Source organism: Raphanus sativus, chromosome 8, assembly GCF_000801105.2.
Source record: "Raphanus sativus cultivar WK10039 chromosome 8, ASM80110v3, whole genome shotgun sequence".
NCBI lineage: Eukaryota > Viridiplantae > Streptophyta > Magnoliopsida > Brassicales > Brassicaceae > Raphanus > Raphanus sativus.
Window position 1 is genome coordinate 5,000,736 of NC_079518.1, and position 8,622 is coordinate 5,009,357.

General features: G+C 39.5%; 1 pseudogene; it reads left to right on the forward strand.

Annotated features, from left to right (window-relative positions):
• The first annotated feature begins 2,758 nt into the window (after positions 1–2,758).
• Positions 2,759–8,357, forward strand: LOC130499201 (mediator of RNA polymerase II transcription subunit 25-like; annotated as a pseudogene).
• The last annotated feature ends 265 nt before the right edge of the window (positions 8,358–8,622 follow it).

The following is an 8,622-nucleotide window of genomic DNA, read 5'->3' on the forward strand; positions in this document are numbered from 1 at the left end:
ATATAAAACCAAAATTTATGTAGAAATATGTTTTACATTTATAGTTAACTCAAGTATATTCTATTTATTAATAATGTTAGTTCCAAAACTCACAAATATAACCTTAAAAATCATTATAAAACCTATAAACTAAAATTTATAACAAAAATAAAATGAATTTACCATATAATAAAAATAAAATAATTTCTTCAATTTTATGTAAATATATGAGAAGTTTAATTTTTTTAAAAATCAAACTTTTCTAAAATTTTGCATGATCCATCGGTGTTGGTTCATAGGTTAACGACAGAGTTTTAGATTTATTTTTATTATATGGTAAAAATAAAGAAGGTGACAAAGAAGCTTCACATCAAGAACATCATTTTGGTAATGTCGAGACAAAGAAGGCAAATCAAACTTCACAATATCAAGATTGGATGGAAATTAATAGAGAGAATAAAGATAAAAGAATGAGTAACCTGTTTACAAACTCCAAACAAAAAGAAATGCATTATATGCATTTTCTTTTAAATCATAACAAAAAATTGACCAACTACACAGATTTACTAACTGTTAATGGAGTTTTGTATCCAACTTTTGAAGATGCTTTTTTTTTTCGTCTAATGGGTTATATTAATGGGACAAAGCCCAGAATCCACATACAACCAAAAGCCCAACTAAAAGGGCAAACCAAAACAACAACAAACAAAATGGGCCTAGAAGCCCAAACTCCCCTAAACCCACGACGCCGCGCGTCCACCCACACGTCAGCCCATTCTCGTCACGACGCCCACGCGTCAAGCACTAGCACGCGCTAGACTTCACCTCGAGATCCGAAACATCAAATCACGAGTCCAAACGTCGATGATTGCCGGAAAGCCGAGGCAACCGCCGTTTACGCCGGAACTCGCCGGACCTGAAGCACATGCACCCCTCATCGTCGCCTATTCCTCCACGGAGAGCTTCACCGGCACCTTACCGCGCTCTCATCGAGGCTAGATATAGACTCCAATCGCAAACTTTAAACTCCACCGTCGCTTCTTTCCTCCGCGGGCACGACCGAAACCTCCCAGCCGTCGCAATCCTCGGATCCAAACACCAGCTTTCTAGCTACCACCCTCAAGTGAACAAGCTGAGCCCGCGACGCCATCAACTTCGAGGATAATAAGAGAATCGGAGAGCTTCATCGGGACGTACCCGAGATCTCACCCGAGGCATCGCAGACCGCTGTTTCAACATCACCACTTTCCTCCTCGGGGGAACTCGATCGAAGATTCGAGATCTCCACCGGATCTGAAATAACAACCACCACAAAAAACGAACCACCGCCGGAGCATAGAAAGCCTCCGCACCAAAAGAAACTCTAAAACCACCCGTTCTCTTAAGAAGATAAAGAGCCACGGCGGTGCAGCTAAAACCGACCGCCCACCGAAGAGAAGGTGCGACGACGGGAACCTTAGAACTACACAAAACCCAAAGGAAAAGGAGCTTTTAAAAAACACAGAAAGGGAAATCCGGGCCGACGGTCGGTGACTGTGAAAGCTCACACCGTCGGCCGGAACAGAATAATCCCGGTGACGGTTTCTCTCTCTACTCTCTGTTTCTCTCTCTTAGAATCGACCTTCTTATCCTACTTTTGAAGATGCTTATAATGCTCTTTTTTTTTAATTACTATTTTTTTTTAGGGATTTTTTTATTCCTTTGTAAGCTTTCGTCCAATAATAATTTCATTTCAATGTTCAAAATAAGAAGACTAATCATTTTGAGAAAAAAAATACACAAGTAAAATTAGAAATAAAAATAAAGATTTGCCCAAAACACACATATCTGATACAAAAATATATATATATATATATAATAACAAAAAAAGCATACACTTAAAAATGCAATTTCAATAAAACATACAAAACAAAACATATACCCGCCCTCTTAGGGCGGGTCAAAATCTAGTAAGATCTTAAAGGCTACACATAATGTATGTGGAGGCTGGTTCTGGCTCAGATCATAGCTAATTATTGCACCACACATGAAAATTGTCCAGACCTCTTTTAGGATTAAAAAGATAGTCTTAAAAGTCAAACAAAAACATGTTCTAAAACACAAGGAAATAAAACTTTGTGGACAATAACAATTAGTTACTTGCGGCCCAAAAGACTCCACAACCCTTTTGATGCGCTTAAGGATCCTTTACTACTTTGACGAAATTCATAATCGTCTCATGATGTGCATGATATCCATGAATCAATCATTTTTCGATTAGTTATGCATGATAGCCAAGTGGCCCATGTACAAGTGTTGGGGACAATCTTAAAATGGACTTTAAAATGGCCTCTACCTCTTTAGTCTACTGAGGTATAGTATTAGCGTTAAAAAATGTTTTACGAAACAAGTTCGACCTGACCTTCACTACTAAATAAATTATGTATATTCTGTGCATTTTCTAAATGGAAATATTTTGTTTGGTGAAGATAACTAGTTCTGAATGAAAAATACTACTGGCTCTTGGTCAAATTTAAAATCAGCCTTAAATTGGAAAACGCAGATTAAATATATTTTCTAAGTAACAAATTTGAATTCAAAGATATTTAGAATTATATTGATTTATTCCTATACTATCTACCACAAACAAAAGTTGTAATTCAATTTGGTTCCTCCTTTTTACCGGAGGAGAAGAAGAAGAAAAAAACTTTACCAAAAAGATAAAATTCCTAGAGAAGTTACCGTGGGTGAAAAATCGTAACGCTCTTAATATAAGAAGAAGAAGATCAGTAATTAGAGGCCAGAGAGAGAGAGAGAGAGAGAGAGAGAGAGAGAGAGGTCTTTCAATCTTCCGTTGATTCGCGTTCGCAGCTTCTTCGCGGCGAGTTTCCCGACCGAACATGTCGTCAACAAACCAGTTGTCGGAGATGAAACAGCTGATCGTCGTAGCGGAAGGCACTGCAGCCTTGGGTCCTTATTGGCATACCATCGTCTCCGACTACCTCCACAAAATCATCAGGTTGTTGTTTTATTCTCACCCCCCTCTTTCCATTCCATGTTAGGGTTTCTGAATGGCCCCTTTATTTATTTATTTCCATCGGTAGAGAGAGACAACCTTGAGTGTATTACTGTCCTGTTTGTTGATGATGTTCTTCGATTCGTATAGAGCAATCTATTTACCTCAAACTCAATTGTGGTTTTGTAAATGTAAACGTAATGTAATTAGCTCAATTACGTTGAAATTGGTATGAGAAGTATCTCTAAGACCAGGCCGGCTCTGAGATTTGGAGGTGTAAAAAAAAACTTGCCTTTGTCTATGTAGTTTTTAAAAAAATATTTGGGGGCTGTTGCAAAAGTTTCACTTAGCATGGTCGAGGTCCGGCCCTGTCTAATAGCTCTTTAACTCCTCCATTACTGTGTCCCTAAGAGCCAGGGAGAAGTATTTTTGGTTGAAGTGTGCATATTTTCCCTAGCATGTTTTAGTGCTATTATGTTTTGGAATTGAAATTTGATGCATTTATGTTAGGTTTCTGATGTTTTTTTTTTCTCTAAAAGTTCTCACCCTCTTATTGTGTTAGATTTATATATCACCTCCATTGGTTGTCTAGATGATCAGTTGGATCTGCATCCTGCAAATGTTTAAAATTTTACTTCAATCGTCTGTTAATACTCTCTTTGTGTGTTTTGTGCAGGTCTTTCTGTGGCAGTGAGTTAAATGGAGAGGTACTGTATCTGACTCATCCTCGTTTTTGAGGAAAACTCTAGTTTTCATTCTTGAGCCAACAGTTTTTGTTCATTGTTTTTACTTTTTGTTCTTTTTACATTATCAGTTACTTTCTGTATTTTAGTTGTTAAAGAACCGTAATCTGTCAAATCAATGCCACAGAAAGAGAGAGCATTTGTTATCTCTAAATCGATGGTTGATGAGTCTTCTTTATGTATCTTATAAACTTGCAGAGGAACCCTGTTTCGAATGTTGAGCTATCGCTGGTCATTTTCAATTCCCATGGTTCATATTCTGGTATGTATTGCGCTCCATTACTGTGATATCCAAATACAAGCATTGTATTGGGCGTTTTTTTTTTTTTTGCATGTTCATGGCTATTCCATTTTATTCTTATTACTTCTTAGGTTGCTTGGTACAAAGGAGTGGCTGGACAAGAAATGTTGATATTTTCTTGCATTGGCTTTCATCCATACAATTTGCCGGCGGTGGTTTCAATGAAGCCGCCACAGCCGAAGGTCTTGCCGAAGCATTGATGGTGGGTAAACTTTATCTTTAATCATTCTATGACGTAACTAGAAATGCATGTGTTTGGGCCATTTTGACTAAGTTTAGTTTCTCAGTTAATTTTTTCTTTTTTTCCATGGGCTGATTGTAAATAGTGCTGCTTCTGTCAGAGATATTAAGATCCGTAAACCTCACGTTTTTTTTTCTGCCTTTCATGACGCAGATGTTTCCTCCTCCTTCAGGCCAAGCTCAACCAAGTAATGATCTTAAAAGGCACTGTATTTTAATCACAGCTAGCAACCCCTACTCGTTGCCAACACCTGTATATCGTCCTAAACTGCAAAATGCGGAACGAAATGAAAATGGCGATGCGCAACCTGAAAGCCGTTTATCAGATGCCGAGACAGTGGCATCATATTTTTCTAGGGTACCTTTTTTTATTTGCGACTTGCTACAATTACCTTTTTTTTTCTTTGGGAATCCCTCACCTGCAATATCGGTCTGCCTGCAGTGCTCTGTTTCTTTGTCTGTTGTGTGCCCAAAGCAGCTTCCGAAAGTTAGAGCACTATACAATGCGGTGAGACTGCGTATCTTTTTATATTTCATTAGATATTCAGCTTACATATGTGTTTCCTTTTCCAGTCATCTCTTAATCGTCAGTGCTACAGGCTGAAGTAAGATTGTTTTGTGAGTAACTTTTTTTTTTCTATTTTAATTGCAGGGAAAGCTCAATCCTCAAAGTGGGGACTTGTCAATTGACACGGTTAAGAACACATTCTATCTTGTCCTGATCTCAGAGAATTTTGTGGAGGCACGTGCTGCTTTAAGTCATACTGCTACCAATTTGCCACAGACTCAGAGCCCTGTGAAAATGGACAGGGCCACTGTTGCTCCATCTCTTCCAGTCGCTGGACAACCTCCAGCTCTTGTGCCATCAGGTACTTATGCTTAGCAGGCCCTATTTTTAGTTGAAATATCTTGCTCTCTTTGTGTGTCTTTCCGATTATATCCTGCTTCCTTTTATGTGAAGATCTCTTTTTTTGTGTGATTTTCAGCCAATGGGCCTATTCTTAGTCGGCAGCCAGTCTCCGTTGGACCAGTTCCAACTGCTACTGTGAAAGTTGTAAGTCTATTTGATCTTTTTAGTCGGTTGGAGGTGACAGCTTAATTGGCAAATAGATTCATGTTTGTTTGTTAGAAACTATAAATCGCAAATGGATTGTAAAAATTTATTCTGTGGTGCTTGATAAGACATTTAGTTAAATTGATTTAACGTTAGGTTCTTTTGAATATCCCATACGTATATATGAAATGAAATCTTATCAACTAATTAGATAACATAACATAAATATATAAATCTTGTTAATTGGATTTTTTGGAATTAAATTTCAGGAGCCTAGCACTGTATCTTCTATGGCAGCAGTTCCAAATTTTCCTCATATCCCCTCCTCCGTAGCTCGACCTGCTGCACCGGCAATCCCTTCAGTTCAAACATCTTCAGCATCGTCAGTTTCTCAAGAAATGATCACTAATGCTGAGAATGCACCAGATGTTAAGCCTGTGGTTAGTGTAATGACGCCACCATTGCGTTCTGGTCCTCCTGGAAATGTAAGTCTGTTGAATAACCTTTCCCAAGTTCGACAAGTCATGAGCTCTGCAGCTCTGGCGGGGGCAGCCTCGTCGGCTGGGCAAAGTGCAGTCGCAATGCATATGTCAAATATGATATCGACAGGAATGGCTACATCTCAGCCTCCTTCACAAACTGGGTTTTCATCTGGACAGCAGGGAAATACTTCAATTGCTGGTTCAGGTGCACTTATGGGAAATGCACAAGCGGGGCAAAGCCCGGGCCCTAATAATTCCTTTAGTCCTCAAACAACGTCAAACGTTACTTCGAACCTTGGTGTCTCTCAACCAATGCCTCAACCAATGCCAGGGATGAACCAAGGAAGCCATTCTGGTTCACAGATGATGCAAGGTGGAATTTCCATGAACCAAAACATGATGACTGGTCTCGGTCAAGGAAATGTCTCATCTGCAACAGGTGGAATGATGCCTACTCCAGGAGTTGGCCAACAAGCGCAACCAGGAATACAACAACTTGGTGGCAGTAACAGTTCAGCTCCTAATATGCAGCTGTCACAGGCGTCATCGGGGGCTATGCAGCCTTCGCAATCCAAATACGTAAAAGTCTGGGAGGTAATATCGGTTCACCTTGTCTGAAATAGCAGCGGTGGTCTGATGATAATTTTAACTTACATTTTCTAATTCATGTAGGGAAATTTATCTGGGCAAAGACAAGGGCAACCTGTTCTTATCACCAGACTTGAGGTATGTTTAGGGCACTGACTACCACCCCCATGTGCCCTTTTTCCCACTTTATGTAATTTGTAGGATCATATCTTTCTTTTCCAAACATTTGTTGGATTGCTCCTAGCAAATTGTAATGTCTTTGTTTATATTTGACAGGGTTACCGAAACGCTTCTGCCTCTGATTCGTAAGTTCATAACTAACTGAAATATGAAAATTGCTTTCTTACCCTTGTCAAGAGTAGACAAGTTTCATTAGCAGTCGACCTACGTATTGAGAAATGATTGTTAGCTGCTAAAGCAGTTTTTGCTTTCTCTTTTTCTGCGTCTCCTCAGGTTGGCAGCAAACTGGCCACCAACCATGCAGATTGTTCGTCTCATATCCCAGGATCATATGAATAACAAGTACTATCCTCTTGCTATAGCTTTTCATTGGTAGATGTTTGTTTTCTTATCACTAACTTTCATCTGCCTTTGTACCAGGCAATATGTTGGCAAAGCTGACTTCCTTGTGTTTCGAGCCATGAGTCAGCATGGGTTTTTAGGACAACTTCAGGATAAGAAGCTTGTAAGTTTTGTTGATATTCTATGCCAGTTATTTCCTTTTCCTATATATGTCCCGTTTATTCGAACTTGATAGCAATATGATGGCTGGTTACTGGTTTAATCGATATCTGTACGTAAGTCGTACGGGAAATCTATCAATCTTTTCACCGTACTCGTTACGGCTACTAAACTTGTAGCCTTGTTTTGATTGCCTAATCGTGTGCCTTGCTTTTTATGATAACAAAGTCTACCTCTGAAGTGCAGTGTGCAGTGATCCAGTTGCCGTCACAGACGCTGCTTCTCTCTGTCTCTGACAAGGCTTGCCGCTTGATTGGAATGCTTTTTCCAGGGGTAAGTAAGCACCAAGTAAGATATCTGTAGATGGTTTCACTTCACATGTATCCATTAGCTAGTGTCTCTTGAGTTTTTACTTCCAAACTGATTGCTAAAGGAGCCTGTCTAATCCATCATGCGCCCACTGCTTTCTCTACATATCGGTTTGATTTGAAGAAATGCAGTCAGTAGTTACTGAATCGTTTGTTCCTTTGTGATGGTTCTATCAGGATATGGTTGTGTTTAAGCCGCAAATTACAAAACAACAGCACCAACAACAGATCCAGCAGCAGCAGCAACAACAAATCCATCAGCAGCAGCAGCAACAACAGCAACAGATCCAGCAACAACAACACCACCAACAGCAACAACTGCCACAACTCCAGCAGCAGCAGCACCATCAATTGTCACAACTCCAACATCATCAGCAACAGCAGCATCAGATGTCTCAGCTTCAACAACATCATCAGCAGCAGCAGACTTCGCCTCTGAATCAGATGCAGCAGCAGACTTCGCCGCTGAATCAGATGCAGCAGCAGACTTCGCCGCTGAATCAGATGCAGCAACAGACTTCGCCACTGAATCAGATGCCGCGCAGCAGCCTCAACAGATGGTTGGGTCAGGAGTAATGGGTGGTCAAGCTTTTGCACAAGGTCCTGTAAGATCACAACAAGGTGGTGGTAGTGGTGGAGGGCAGTCTAACATGCCAGGAGCTGGCTTCATGGGATAATGTTAAAAAATAAACTCTTCTTCAGATTTCTACATTTTGCTAATTAGTTTTCATCGTATGAACAAAAATGCTTTCTTACTTGGTCTAACTCGATAAAGACCCGTATGGGTTTAGACTTAGTGTTTAGTTGGTGTCTTTTCTGCCTGAAAAATGGCATCCTCTTGTGGGTCTGACCATTACCGAAGCTACCAAACTATTATTGTTATTGTCTAGGAAAGTTTATATATATAAAAAGTTTGGTTAGCTCTTCTTTTTTTATGTTATGGCGTCATATTTAGGACTCAAAATCAAGAACCTCCTAATAGTCGACGTTTATCAGATTGACAAGGAAATAGAAGATCAAAACCATATATACTTACGGTCGTGATTGGATTTTAAGTTTGTTTGCAGATATGAAGGATGCATGTACAATGCAATTCAGTAACTTTTTTAAAACCTTGGCAAATGTTATGGTTTTATCAAGTCAGAATTACACTATTGTCAAACCAGATTTAAATCTTTCGAATAAATCTTT